The sequence below is a fragment of the Hemiscyllium ocellatum genome, chromosome 36, assembly GCF_020745735.1.
Source record: "Hemiscyllium ocellatum isolate sHemOce1 chromosome 36, sHemOce1.pat.X.cur, whole genome shotgun sequence".
NCBI lineage: Eukaryota > Metazoa > Chordata > Chondrichthyes > Orectolobiformes > Hemiscylliidae > Hemiscyllium > Hemiscyllium ocellatum.
This window is the reverse complement of record NC_083436.1, coordinates 35,329,167-35,344,289: the sequence shown is the minus strand read 5'-3', so window position 1 is coordinate 35,344,289 and position 15,123 is coordinate 35,329,167.

Sequence of the window (15,123 nt, the reverse complement as noted above, 5' to 3'; positions counted from 1 at the left end):
GCAGGCAAGTAGGAAACCTGGGTGAGTTGGGCTGAAGGGCCTGTTTCCATGCCGTATACCCTCTGAGACTCTCTGACTCTATCCAATGCTGCACTGTAAACCAAGTGCAGATCCTCCAGGAGTGTAACAACAATCAGCCAAGGCGCAACATCACCTAATGACTATATAGTGAACGTTTCTGTTGCTTCCATGATGTGTTATCTCTGCTAAAGTATCTGCTGTGCCTCAGTGAGTACCACTCAGACCTCTGAATCTGAAGGTTGTGTGTTCCATTCCAAAGCACTGAGCACACAAATCAAGATGCACTCCAGTCGTGACACAGTGGTTAGCACTGTTGTCTCACAGCGCCTGAGACCCGGGTTCAATTCCCGACTCAGGTGACTGACTGTGTGGAGTTTGCACGTTCTCCCCGCGTCTGTGTGGGTTTCCTCCGGGTGCTCCGGTTTCCTCCCATAGTCCAAATATGTGCGGGCCAGGTGAATTGGCCATGCTAAATTGCCCGTAGTGTGAGGTCAGGGGTAAATGTAGGGGTATGGGTGGGTTGTGCTTCGGCGGGTCAGTGTGGACTTGTTAGGCCGAAGGGCCTGTTTCCACACTGTAAGTAATCTAATCTAATCTAATCCTCAGTGGACGAGGCACTGCCTTTCAGATGAGATGTTAATCGAACTATTGACTGGATGTAAAAGATCCTGGGCACTATTTTAAAGATCAGGGAAAGATCCTCCCTGGTGTTCTGACATGTATTTATTGTTTAATCACCATCACAATAGTTGATTATCTACTCATTATCCACATTTCTGTCTGTGGGATCTGACTGTGTACAAACCGACTGTTGCATTTCCTCCATTTTGACAGTGCTACTCTTTAAAAAATAATTCGTTGGCTGTAAAGCACTTCAGGATAGTCCGGGTTTTTAAAAGGTGCTATACTAATGTTTTATTTTTGAAGAAGAATATGACATTAGTAAACAATCCAAAGGTGGACATATTATAGTCTATTTTAATGGTTCTTCCAAATATATACTATTGTTCTCAGTTCAAAGTTCCATGATATGTTTCATTAGCTTATCCACAAGTCTAGTCTTCAACTCTCAGTTCTATAATGGAAAGAGCTGCAGATGCTGGAGATCTGAAACAAAAACAACATGCTGGAGAAACTCAGGTCTGGCAGCAACTGTGGCAAACAAACCAGTGTTAACCTTTTGAGTCCAGTAACACTTTGTCAGAACCCTCAATTCCATTTTTGTGTTGACTCTGTCAGTATCCTCTCCAGTTCTGATCGAACGCCTCTCTCACGCTTGCAAGGATTTCAGGCTGACTATCAGTCCGGCACAGGACTCAGAGGCACCGCCGACATCACCGTAGATGACTATGAACTCAATATCGTCCATCAGTTTACGTACCTTGGCTGTACCATCACTGACAACCTCTCCTTGCACACAGAGCCCACTAAGAGGATCGGGAAACTGTTACTCGCCTCACAACCTGAGTACGGACAAATCGGGAAACTGTTACTCACCTCACAACCCGAGTACGGACAAATCCCAAGTTGACAGTGAAGACAAAAATGTCAGTCTAAACACCTGCGTCATAAGCACACCGCTGTACGGCAGTGAAATGGGGACTATACATGCCAGATAGCAGAGAAGACTGAACACCTTCCACTTTAGGAGTATCTGCCGAATTCTGTGCATATTCTGGCAAGACAGTGTGTCCAACACAGCGGTCCTACCTCGAGCTGGCCTTCCCGGCACGTACACTCTGCTCAGGCAGCGGAGTCTGCACTGGCTGGGCCACGTCCACCACATGGAGGATGGCCACATCCCAAAGGATATCCTCTATGGAGAACTCACATCCAGGAGGAGACCCACTGGGCGTCCCCAGCTGCACTACAAGGACATCTGCACTAGATGGAGAAGCACCCTAAACCAACACCTCAACACAGGGGAAAAGAAGCTGATGAGCGCTGCAGCAGACAAGCGGGCACCAAGGAAGGAGTGCAGCAGCTCCAGCAGATCAATGACCACATACAGATGTGACCTCTGTGACCTCTGTGACTGCGTCTGTCACTCCAGCATTGGCTACAAGGAACGTTGCTTCAGGGAATCAGAAAGCCAGAACAACGAGGGTGCAACCCATGGGCAGCCATGACCGAAAGGGGCCACACTGCATCCTCTCTCCCAATATACTACCTTCTGTTCAATGTGCACTCTTTTCTAAGTACTGAGGTGTTATTTTATAGGAGGGACATATTCAAACACATGTTCTCCTAGAATATTGTAGGAGAAAATCTTTGGGGCTATTAATTTTGTTTTGGACTTATTTTTGTGTCTTTCCATCACTTCAATGGTGATCTATTACATTATTGGACAGTTTACTGGTAGGCCATTTGATAATTGTTCATTATCTTCCTTTCTCTGAATGGAGTATTTACAAATCATCTCCCTTCCCTTCCCTGGATTTGTTTCTTCCATCTTGGTAAAATGCTTGTTTGTCTTCCAATCTTAGGTTCTACACCAAGGGAACTAAAACCATGAGCACATCTTTAGTCTTTTTAGAAATATTAATTGCCCTGAAGCAAATTTAAAACATTTAGATTTGCACGTTTATTCCACCCTCCTCCCTTCCTCCTTCCGATAAGCACAAATATAAAAAGGGTAAAGGAGGGGTCTTGTGAGACTGTGGGGTATTGTCTCTATCTCTGTGTCGGGATCTTGGGTTTAAGCCCCACTTGCTCGAGAGGGGTGTTACATCAGGTTGATTAAAATATCAGAAAGGGTAAAGATTTCAGACACGCGTTTCTTTCCAATCTCTCATAGCTATGGAGGAAACTATTGTTTGTCCCAATTACCCTGACATTCCTCTAAGGACAGGAAGGAATACACCAGGAACCTGTTGCTGATGGTCTCTGTAGAGTCATAGAGCATGGAAACAGAGTCTTCGTCCAGCCAGTCTACACCAACCATGTTCCCAAACAAAACTAATCCCCCCGGCCTACATTTGGCCCATATCCCTCCAAACCTTTCCTATTCATGTACTTGTCCAAGTGTCTTTTAAACATTGTGACTGTACCTACATCCACTGGCAGGTCATTCCAGACATGCACCACTCTGTGTAAAATAGTTGTCCCTTTTTAAATCTTTCTCCTCTCACCTTAAACATTTGTCCAATAAAAGGCAAAAGAACTGTGAATGCTGGAAAAGCTCAGCAGGTCTGGCAGCATCTGTGGAGAGAAATCAGAGTTAATGCTTCCGGTCTCGTGACCCTTCCTCAGAACTGATGGCTTTTATGCAGAAGATCGAGTGGGGAGTGAGTAAGGAGTAAACGATAGGGTGAGATAAGAGTTCAAAGAGAGAGATGCACAGTTGGACTGACAAAGGAGTGGACAACCATCAGGTGGGACAATGAACAGTTATTAGTGGGGACTGTTACTGGCAAGTAGTCCCCTCACTCTATCCTCTGCATAAAAACAAACATATTCCTAACAACCATCAGCTCTGAAGAAGGGTCACTGGACCCAAAACAATAACTTTGATTTCTCTCCACAGATGCTGCCAGACACGCTGACCTTCTCCAACAATTCCAGTTTTTGTTAAAAATATGCCCACTGCTTTTAAACTCCCCCACCCTAGGGAAAAGACCCGTGTCATTCCTTATCTATGCCCCTCATGATTTTAAAAACTTCAATAATGTTACCCTTCAACCTCCTACATTCCAGTGAAAAACCTCCCAGTCTCTCCAGTCTACTTTTATATTTCAAAGCCTCCATTCCCAGCAACATCCTGGTAAACCTTTTCCGAACCGTCTGCAGTGTAATAATATCCTTCTTATAACAGGGCAAACAGAACTGCACAAATTACCCCAGAAAAGGCCTCCCCAACGTCTTGTACAATCTCAACATAACGCCCCAATACCTATACTCAAAGTTCGAAGCAATGAAGGCAAGTGTGCTGTTGATGCGAGTTGTTGAAAGTTGTACTGTGAAGATACTGAGCCCTGGCACTGTTCTTTTACAACCAGTGCGCCGAGTGTGCTGCTGGAATGAATTATTGGCTGACAGTTTCACAGCCAAAACTTGACCCCATGTGAGTTACATTATCCAGAATGTGGGTTGCAGAAGGCAGTTGCGAACTTCAAATAATCTATCCACCTGGGATCATTTTAAGCAGGGTACCTTTTGGAAATCAAGTAGCAAAAATGGAAACATGGTGCTTGATCAACTTAAATCATGTTCTGACATTTTGAATAAAGCTATTTGTTGGCAATTTTGCATTCTAAAATTGCAAATTCAGTTTATTAGAAAAATAATCATCATTTCAATTTGTTAAAGGAAAATGTTTTACTTTGCCTTTAGACCATCTGGGAGAGGGAGTTGATGTGACTGAAATGAGATTAGCAATAACTTGTAACTTGTAACTGTGAACTTTAAAGTTGCTATTAGCCAAACCTCTGAAGCGGGGATTTCTGACTTAAAACCCAAGTCTTACATCTATTCTGGTTTATTTTCTACAGATTGCAGAGTGCGAACAGTGTACCCAATGCTGGTTAGCTCAATTTCAGCATAGAATAATGCCAACTGAATGTGTTCAATTCTCAAACTGACTGAGGTTACCATGAAAGGTCTGTCCCTTCACCTGAGGTGTGGTGACCCTCAGGTTAAACCCATACCAGTTGTGTCTCTCTCCCTCTAATGAGAGAGCAACACTATAATCCAGTAAGACCATGGAGATTTCACCTTCCACCCAAGGTAGATCAACAACTGTAACACAAAGCTAAGAACATGGATCACTTGACCTTTTAAAAAGTTATCTTTGTATTTAGTAATCAATCATTTTTATGCATTTAAACCAGGTGTGAAACTTAAACGATGCCTTAAAAATGAGTTGTTCAGTACTTACGCTACTGAACAAGAGATCTGGTATTATTATTCAAGGGACATGGCTGGAAGTTGAATTCAGTTGAGGAAATCAGATTATTATAAAACCCTGTCCAGTTCATAATTGTAGTTTCTGGAAGCAAATCCACTGCCCATAGCCAGTCTGGACATTATATGACTCCAGGCCCAAGCAAGAGTTATCCACATTAATTGCCCTCTGAGATGCCCTCATAAGCCATTCCATTGTAATCAAGATGATAGCTCATCACCATCTTCTGAAGGGTAATTAAGAATTTGTGGTAGATGTTGGATGTGCCAGCGTTACCCTCATCCCATGAATGACATTTCAGAAAGAAACTTGCAGTGTAAACATTAATTCTTCTGAAGAGCTGCGTTTTAACTGGTAACATTCTTGCTTCTGGTCAGAACGCATGGGTTCAGGAGACTTAAGCACTCAATCCAGGCTGTTAATTCAGTGCTCTGTCTGACGTACTCACCTTTCCATGACTGTGCAATAATACATGAATGCGAAAACTGACTAGAATATGGAGGAAGAGCAGGCTAATGGAACTAATTATATCACCCTTGAAAAGTACAATCTGAGGCATAATATGCTGAATTATCTCCTTCTATACTGAATCATACCATGAACACAGCTGCCTGCAGATTATAGGGGGTGGGGTTTATGAAGTGGGGTGCAAACCCTTCATAACATCAACTGGAAGATTCATTTTAATCTCTTGTGATGCAACACACACACACACACACACACACACACACACACGTTCCACTTGTGGTGTTGAGGCCTTTCAATGGGTTTTCAACTCACCGACTATGATGATATGGATTTCAGAAAATCAGAGAAATAGAATGGCTGTTGGCCTGCAGTGGGTTTCTGCTGGTTGTATGTAAAACCAATATAGTTTGCATCCATTAACTAGTTCATGTAGCCTCTCTCTGAGAGAGTTGCAGACTTGGTCTCTCTATCTGTTCTCATGTTCATTTTCAGTATAATATTCCTACTGCTGTAGCCATTATCTCCTGTTTTGAAAATGTCCTCTTTAGAAAACACATACATGCGCTGTCAATAATATTGTAAAATAAAGAATCAATAAATTCCACACATGCCTGTATTTTCGATAACATACCTCCATTAGAATTCGCTAAGTTTATAATTCGCTAAGTTTATAATTTGCTATCTCTGGTTCCATATGCTAACATGGATTCAGAAGAAAATAGCAAATAGATTTTTATGTGAAGAGAGAGAGAGAACTATACATTTCTAGGACAGAAACAGGCCATTCATTTTACATGTTACATGCATATTGTTCTATACTTTTTCCCCTCATGTACTTATCCCATTAAAGATATTTCTCATTCAACCATTCCGTGTGGTAAAAAATTCTACATTGTCTCTGAGTTCTGAACTCTTTATTGAATTGATTAGTGACTTTGATATTCAGATTTTGGATTCCCACATCAGGAAAATATTTATCTGTGTTAAAACCTTAGTAAAATCCTTCATAATTTGAAAGATCTTAAATAGACCATCCCCTCTGTTTCGTTACTTTTCTCTAATATAGAACCCCAGTCTGCGCAATCCACCCTGAAAGATATAATCACTCAACACTAATACAATTCTTGCAAAACCTGGTTTTGCACCTGGTTTTGCGCATCTACATCTGTTTTGTAATATAGAGACTCAAATTGATAATTGAATTATTTGATTGGACAGTTTTTGTTCGTTTGTAAGTTTGGGTTTGGCAGCTTTGAAGGAAAACTAAGTGATTTGATTTCCTCTCGTTGGCACCTCACAACTTAGCCAAGCTGTTTTAGATTTAACAGAGAAAAGCAGCCCAAGGCATCTCACAAGAGGCATAACTGGAATAAAATGGGCACAGAGACAGCAGATGAGGTGACCAATAGTTTCATCTTAGCTAATGGCTTTTAGCAATGTCTTCAAGACCAGGATAGATTTAGGGAGCAAATCGAGGAATAGTGGGGTGAATGGAGCTGAAAATGGAGTCAGGGGAATTGGAGGGTTGGAGGACTGCTGCTGGGGACCTGGGTGGACTGTAATATCAGAGGAGGTTGCAGCTACAGGGAAGATAAGAGCCATGATAGCATGTAAAAATGAGGCTCAGGATTTTGGGTGAGCAGGAGGTAAGAGTGACGGGGCTTGGTGGGATTTCATCTGAGCTGGAACAAAGTTGGACCTGGCACCGAAGACACACAGGATTGGGGGGGGCGGGGGGGGGGGGGGGGGGGGGGCGGAGTGTGTGACCTGAAGTTTGGTAAAAGTGGAAGCTTCAAGAAAGATGGGTGATGCAGAAGTACAGGGGTTTGGGAAGAGATTCAAGGTTCAGTTTGCTGACATGGTTACTCCAGTACAGGTGAGCAATGTGTATAGGTTAGAGGGATACACACAAGGTCACAGCTGGGGAAGAGGCATGGAAGAGATGACGCAGTGAAAGAGGGATGGCAAGATGTGGATTAGAGTTTCAAATTTGAGATGTTAAGTGACTGTGAGCCATGGTAGGTCAGTGATGACAGGGGTGATGAATAAGTCAAACTTGAGCATGGATTGGAGACAGATAATAGGAACTTGGATCAGCTGAAACTTGTACTGAGTGATTAAATTGTCTCCAGCCTGTTGGAATAGTCAAGTCTGGAGGTGGAAAAAGCATGAATGAGCTTTCATTATCAGAAATCAGTCACTGACTTTATAATATTCAACAGCATTGTTAATATAATTCCAAAAATGTCGCCAAACTTTCCCCATTAATCTTACAGGCTCCTTATTACACAAGCAATGTCTTCTTACCCCTTCCCATCCAAAATACATGGAACTTGAACCTGAGTTGTAGCTCACTTTCTTTATTCAACTAGCTCTTTAACAATTGGTATAAATAAAACAAAGAACTGCAGCTGCTAAAGATCTGAAATAAAAACAAATTCCTGAAACCACTCAACAGGTCTGGCAGTGTCTATCAAGAGAGAAACAGAGTTAATGGTTTGAGTCCAATTGTGCTTCTTCAGAACTGGAAGTGTCTGAAGAAGGGTCACTGAACTCAAAATGTTCGCTCTGTGCTTTCTTCCCACAGATGCTGTCTGACCTGCTGAGTTCCTTCAGGAATTGCTGTGTTTTTGTTTCTTTCACAATCATGTCAGCTTTGTCACGTGAAGCATGCACTGGTCCAGTGGTGCTCCCAATCTAGTCTGAGTTCCAATCACCCTTGTCTGTTGGAAAGATCACTTCATCTTGAGCAAAACCTCATTGCCACTAGCTCGTGGGCTAAAAGCCCTCTCCATATCCTTGTGCCTCTCCCCAGCCAGCATTTGTAAACCCTGTTTCAGACTACAGGCTGCATTTGACTTCTGTTCAGCACCAGTGACCCTGCTTGTTGCACTGCATCTGAGTTGCAGAAACAAAACGATCATCCACAGAGACCTCTGTGCTGTCTATTTACTGAGTTTGCCATCCATTTTCATCCTGCACCACGTCAAAGTAAATTTAATTACACTGCAATGGAACACAATCATCAATATATTAAAACATAATTCTCATCAGGCTTTTATGGAGGAAGCATTTGCATTTATTTAGCATCTTGCATAATGTCAGAACATCCCAAAGTACTTTACATCCAATGAAGAATATTTGAACTGGCGATACGGTTGTGATAGAATATAGAACATAGAACATTACAGCGAAGTACAGGCCCTTCGGCCCTCGATGTTGCGCCAACCTGTCATACCAATCTGAAGCCCATCTAACCTACACTATTCCATATACATCCATATGCCTGTCCAATGATGACTTAAATGCACTTAAAGTTGGCAAATCTATTACAGTTACAGGCAAAGCATTCCATATCCTTACTACTCTCTGAGTAAAGAAACTATCTCTGACATCTGTCCTATATCTATCACCCCTCATTTTAAAGCTGTGCCCCCTCATGCTCGCCATCACCATACTTGGAAAAAGGCTCTCCCTGTCCACCCTATCGAACCCTCTGATTATCTTATATGTCTCTATTAAGTCACCTCTCAACCTTCTTCTCTCTAATGAAAACATCATCAGGTCCCTCAGCCTTTCCTCGTAAGACCTCCCCTCCATACCAGGCAACATTCTAGTAAATCTCCTCTGCACCCTTTCCAAAGCTTCCACATCCTCCTTATAATGTGGTGACCAGAACTGTACACAATACTCCAAGTGCGGCCGTACCAGAGTTTTGTACTGCTGCAGCATAACCTCATGGTTCCGGAACTCGATCCCTCTATTAATAAAAGCTAAAACACTGTATGCCTTCTTAACAACCCTGCCAACCTGGGTGGCAACTTTCAAGGATCTGTATACCTGGACACCGAGATCTCTCTGCTCATCTATACTACCAAGAATCTTACATTAGCCCAGTACTTTGCATTCCGGTTACTCCGACCAAAGTGAATCACCTCACACTTGTCCGCATTAAACTCCATTTGCCACCTCTCAGCCCAGCTCTGCAGCTTATCTATGTTTCTCTGTAACTACAACATCCTTCATCACTATCCACAACTCCACTGACCTTAGTGTCATCTGCAAATTTACTAACCCACCCTTCTACACCCTCATCCAGGTCGTTTATAAAAATGACGAACAGCAGTGGACCCAACACCGACCCTTGCGGTACACCACTAGTAACTGGACTCCAGGATGAACATTTCCCATCAACCACCACACTCTGTCTTCTTTCAGCAAGCCAATTACTGATCCAAATTGCTATATCTCCCACCATCCCATTCCTCCGCATTTTGTACAATAGCCTACTGTGGGGAACCTTATCGAACGCCTTGCTGATATCCATATACACCACATCAACCGGTTTACTCTCATCAACCTGTTTGGTCACCTTCTCAAAGATCTCAATAAGGTTTGTGAGGCACGACCTACCCTTCACAAAACCATGCTGACTATCCCTAATCAAATTATTCTTTTCTAGATGATTATAAATCCTATCTCTTATAATCTTTTCCAACACTTTCCAACAACTGATCTATAATTACGAGGGTTGTCTCTACTCCCTTTCTTGAACAGGGGAACCACATTTGCTATCCTCCAGTCTACTAGCACTATTCCTGTAGACAATGACGATTTAAAGATCAAAGCCAAAGGCTCGGCAATCTCCTCCCTGGCTTCCCAGAGGATCCTAGGAGGAATCCCATCCGGCCCAGGGGACTTATCTATTTTCATGCCCCCCACAGATCCCACTGTCACCATCCCCACCCCAGAGAACCCTGAGGGGAGCACTACACCTGCTCATGACACCACCCCCATTCCCCGCACCACCACACACACTCCAGTTACAGGCTCTGCCCCCACTCCCAGCTCCACACCCACACCAGATCCCAGCACCCAGCCCTGCCGAGTTTTCACTATCCCCCCAGACCTCCCCCTCACTGAGGGTGAATGATCAGTCCACAGCAAAGGACTCACCTTCATCCCCCTCCGTGTACGCATCAATGAATTTAATACACGCCATGACATCGAACACTTCTTCCGCCGCATCCGCCTCCGAGCTTATTTTCATAATCAGGATTCCCGCCCACCTTCCGAGGACCCCTTCGCCCACCTCCAACACACTGCATCCACCTGGACACCTCGCGCTGGCCTATTACCCGCCCTCAACCTCTTCATTTCCAACTGCCGCCGGGACATTAACTGCCTCAACCTGTCTACCCCCCTCCCCCACTCCAACCTCTCACCCTCACAACACGCAGCCCTCCAATCCCTCTGCTCCAATCCCAACCTCACCATCAAGCCAGCAGATAAAGGGGGCGCAGTGGTAGTCTGGTGCACTGACCTCTACACCGCTGAAGCAAAACGCCAACTCGAGGACACCTCTTCCTACTGCCCCCTTGACATGACCCCACCCCCCATCACCAAACCATCATCTCCCAGACCATACAGAACCTCATCACCTCAGGAGATCTCCCACCCACAGCTTCCAACCTCATAGTCCGGGAACCCCACACTGCCCGGTTCTACCTCCTTCCCAAGATCCACAAGCCTGACCACCCTGGCTGACCTATTGTCTCACCATGCTCCTGCCCCACTGAACTCATCTCTACCTACCTCGACACTGTCCTATTCCCCCCAGTCCAGGAACTCCCCACATCCGTTTGAGACACCACCCTCACCCTCCACCTCCTCCAAGACTTCTGTTTCCCCGGCCCCCAATGCCTCATCTTCACCGTGGATATCCAATCCCTCTACACCTCCATCCGCCATGACCAGGGCCTCCAAGCCTTCCGTTTCTTACTCTCCCGACGTCCCCAACAGTACCCTTCCACTGACACTCATTTGTTTGGCCGAACTGGTCCTTACCCTCAACAATTTCCCCTTCAAATCCTCCACTTCCTCCAGTCTAAAGGGGTAGCCATGGGCACATGTATGGGCCCCAGCTATGCCTGTCTCTTTGTTGGCTACATAGAACAGTCGATCTTCCGTAATTACACCGGCACCACTCCCCACCTCTTCCTCCGCTACATTGATGACTGCATTGGTGCCATCTTGTGCTCCTGCGAGGAGGTTGAGCAATTCATCAACTTCACCAACACATTCCACCCTGATCTTACATTTACCTGGACCATCTCTGACATGTCCCTCCCCTTCCTGGACCTCTCCATCTCCACTAATGATGACTGACTTGACACTGACATTTTTCACAAACCCACTGACTCCCACAGCTACCTGGATAACACCTCTTCCCACCCTACTGCCTGCAAAAATGCCATCCCGTATTCCCAATTCCTCCGCCTCCGCCATATCTGCTCTCAGGAGGACCAGTTCAACCACAGAACACACCAGATGGCCTCCTTCTTTAGAGACCGCAAATTCCCCTCCCACGTGGTTAAAGATGCCTTCCAACGCATCTCGTCCACATCCCGCAGCTCCGTCCTCAGACCCCACCCCTCCAACCGTAACAAGGACAGAACGCCCCTGGTGTTCACCTTCCACCCTACCAACCTTCGCATAAACCAAATCATCCGCTGACATTTCCGCCACCTCCAAAGAGACCCCACCACCAGGGATATATTTCCCTCCCCACCCCTTTCCGCCTTCCGCAAAGACCGTTCCCTCCGTGACTACCTGGTCAGGTCCACGCCCCCCTACAACCCACCTTCCCATCCTGGCACCTTCCCCTGCCACCGCAGGAACTGTAAAACCTGTGCCCACACCTTCTCCCTCACCTCTATCCAAGGCCCTAAAGGAGCCTTCCACATCCATCAAAGTTTTACCTGCACATCCACTAATATCATTTATTGTATCCGTTGCTCCCGATGTGGTCTCCTCTACATTGGGGAGACTGGACGCCTCCGAGCAGAGCGTTTTAGGGAACATCTCCGGGACACCCGCACCAATCAACCACACCGCCCTGTGGCCCAACATTTCAACTCCCCCTCCCACTCTGCCGAGGACATGGAGGTCCTGGGCCTCCTTCACCGCTGCTCCCTCACCACCAGACGCCTGGAGGAAGAACGCCTCATCTTCTGCCTCGGAACACTTCAACCCCAGGGCATCAATGTGGACTTCACCAGTTTCCTCATTTCCCCTTCCCCCACCTCACCCCAGTTCCAAACTTCCAGCTCAGCACTGTCCCCATGACTTGTCCTACCTGCCTATCTTCTTTTCCACCTATACACTCCACCGTCCTCCCTGACCTATCACCTTCATCCCCACCCCCATTCACCTATTGTACTCTATGCTACTTTCTCCTCACCCCCGCCCTCCTCTCACTTACTTCTCCACCCTTCAGGCACTCTGCCTGTATTCCTGATGAAGGGCTTTTGCCCAAAACGTCGATTTCGCTGCACTTTGGATGCTGCCTGAAGTGCTTTGCTCTACCAGCACCACTAATCCAAAATCTGGTTTCCAGCATCTGCAGTCATTGTTTTTATTTTATCTATTTTCACACTCTGCAAGATTTCTAATACCTCTTCCTTGTGAACCTCAATCATATCTAGTCTAGTAGTCTGTATCTCCTCGACAACACTGTCATTTTCTAGAGTGAATACTGTCGGAAAATATTCATTTAGGGCTTCCCCATCTCCTCTGACTCCACACACAACTTCCCACTACTATCCTTGATTGGCCCTAATCTTACTCTCATCATTCTTTTATTCCTTAAAAACCTATCGAAAGCCTTTGGGTTTACCCTGATCCTATCCGCCATCATCTTCTCATGTCTCCTCCTGGCTCTTCTGAGCTGTCTCTTTAGGATGATGTAGGCAAGGTGACCGTCAATTTGTATACAGCAAGCTCCCATGAACAACAACCACGTCATTTGTGTTCGGGTGGATTTACTCCTCTCTGGAGGTGTCGTGAAGGAGATATAATTGGGGAAGTCAGCCATAAATCTATCCCCTTCTCAATGCCTCATCAGTTACATTCTGGGCAAGAAGATCCATTGAGGACTTTCTTGACCCATGACCAATTAAGGCCTATCAGTGATCAATCAGTTAGTTCAGGATCTCAAGTCAGCTCCTGCCCTGATTACCTGCCTTCCCAACACACACCACAGGTAACTTGTTTATTGACTGGGGAGTCAGGGTGATTTGCCTGCACCAGAATGGTAAGGTGCTTCAGATATCTGTGGACAATTGGAGGCACAGATAGTGGGGAGTAAAGATAGTCAGTCCACCTTCCCTTGACTCCAATCCCACCCCCTTTCCACCTCACCCCATCCCCCTCACACCAAGAAGATAGGAATCACCTACGTTCTCATCACCAGATGCCATAGGCCTTCGCTGACAACCTTTAGGTTAGAAGGTGCTAGCATTTCTTTGGCCATTGCCTTCTGGTGAATGCCATGTCAACCACGAGGTCTGTGACAGACACCGAGAAACTTACCAACCCTCTCCACGTTGGTTCTTCACGAGCTGATAGGCATGTGATAGGATGAACTATCTCAGAAGTGGGTATAAGCATGTTAATCACTGTCTAATATGCTAACTCTACATTTTAAACAGGAATAAGGAGGAAAAACGTGTCTTTAGTGATGTGTTGATTGATTAATATTGTCCTGGAAACAAGAGTGAGCGTTCCTTTACTTCTTCAAACTATAAGGAGAAAGTGAGGTCTGCAGATGCTGGAGATCGGAGCTGAAAATGTGTTGCTGGAAAAGGAATCCTGAAGAAGGGCTTATGCCCGAAACATCGAATCTCCTGTTCCTTGGATGCTGCCTGACCTGCTGCACTTTTCCAGCAACACATTTTCAGCTTCTTCAAACGATACCATGGGACTTTTCTATATGTCAATGAAATGAACATATATTGCAAGAGCCCTTGCACCAGGTGGTCCTGGGTGCCCTGGTACATAAATCACATAAAGTTCATATATAGGTACACCAAGAGTTTAGGAAAGTAAATGCAATGTTGTCAGTCCATCTGCAGCCCTCACTTTCTCCTATTCAATACAAGGGGGATGGAAAATGAAAGTAAGGATTAAAAACAGAAATTGCTGGAAAAGCTCAGCAGGTCTGGCAGCATCTGCAGAGAGAAATCAGAATGAATATTTCACGTTGAGTGATCCTTCCTCAGAACTGGCACCCGCGGTTCTTTTGGTTTCTAAAAGAGTTGGTGACAGTTGTATTGATGAGGCAACCTCTGGAGTGTTGTGTATAGTATCGGTCTCCTTATTTAAGGAAGTACTGTTACAGTTAAGCTGAGAATGCAACTTGTAAAAAAAGTTTTGTGATTTACACATGAAAGAAGTGAAACGCTCATGGTATTCGAACAGATGAAAGCCTCAACAGACAGTCAAGATCTTTTTCAATGTATAATTTCAGTTACATCACACTGTAAACTTTTGCTATATATTCTGTGCTTTACAGTTGTGTACTCCACAACCACCTGATGAAGGAGCGTCGCTCTGAAAGTTAGTGCTTCCAATTAAACCTGTTGGACTATAACCTGGTGTTGTGTGATCTTTAACTATTTAAAGAATGATGGCAATGTGTCTAATTCTAAGTAAGAATGTACCAGCAATGAAGAGATCAACAGATTGAGCAATCTATTTTTATTGATCCTTATGTATTTGTGTTTTTAAAAAATGTTGGGTGGTGTCTGCCTGACTTCAAAGAATCAGTATAGCCAACAGCATAACAATCTCAGTATTAAATAACATTAATTGCTATTGTGACAGGAAAGAATTATTCTAACTAACATTGTGTTCTCCAATCTGGGAGGGCAGGTGGTAAAATTCAATGA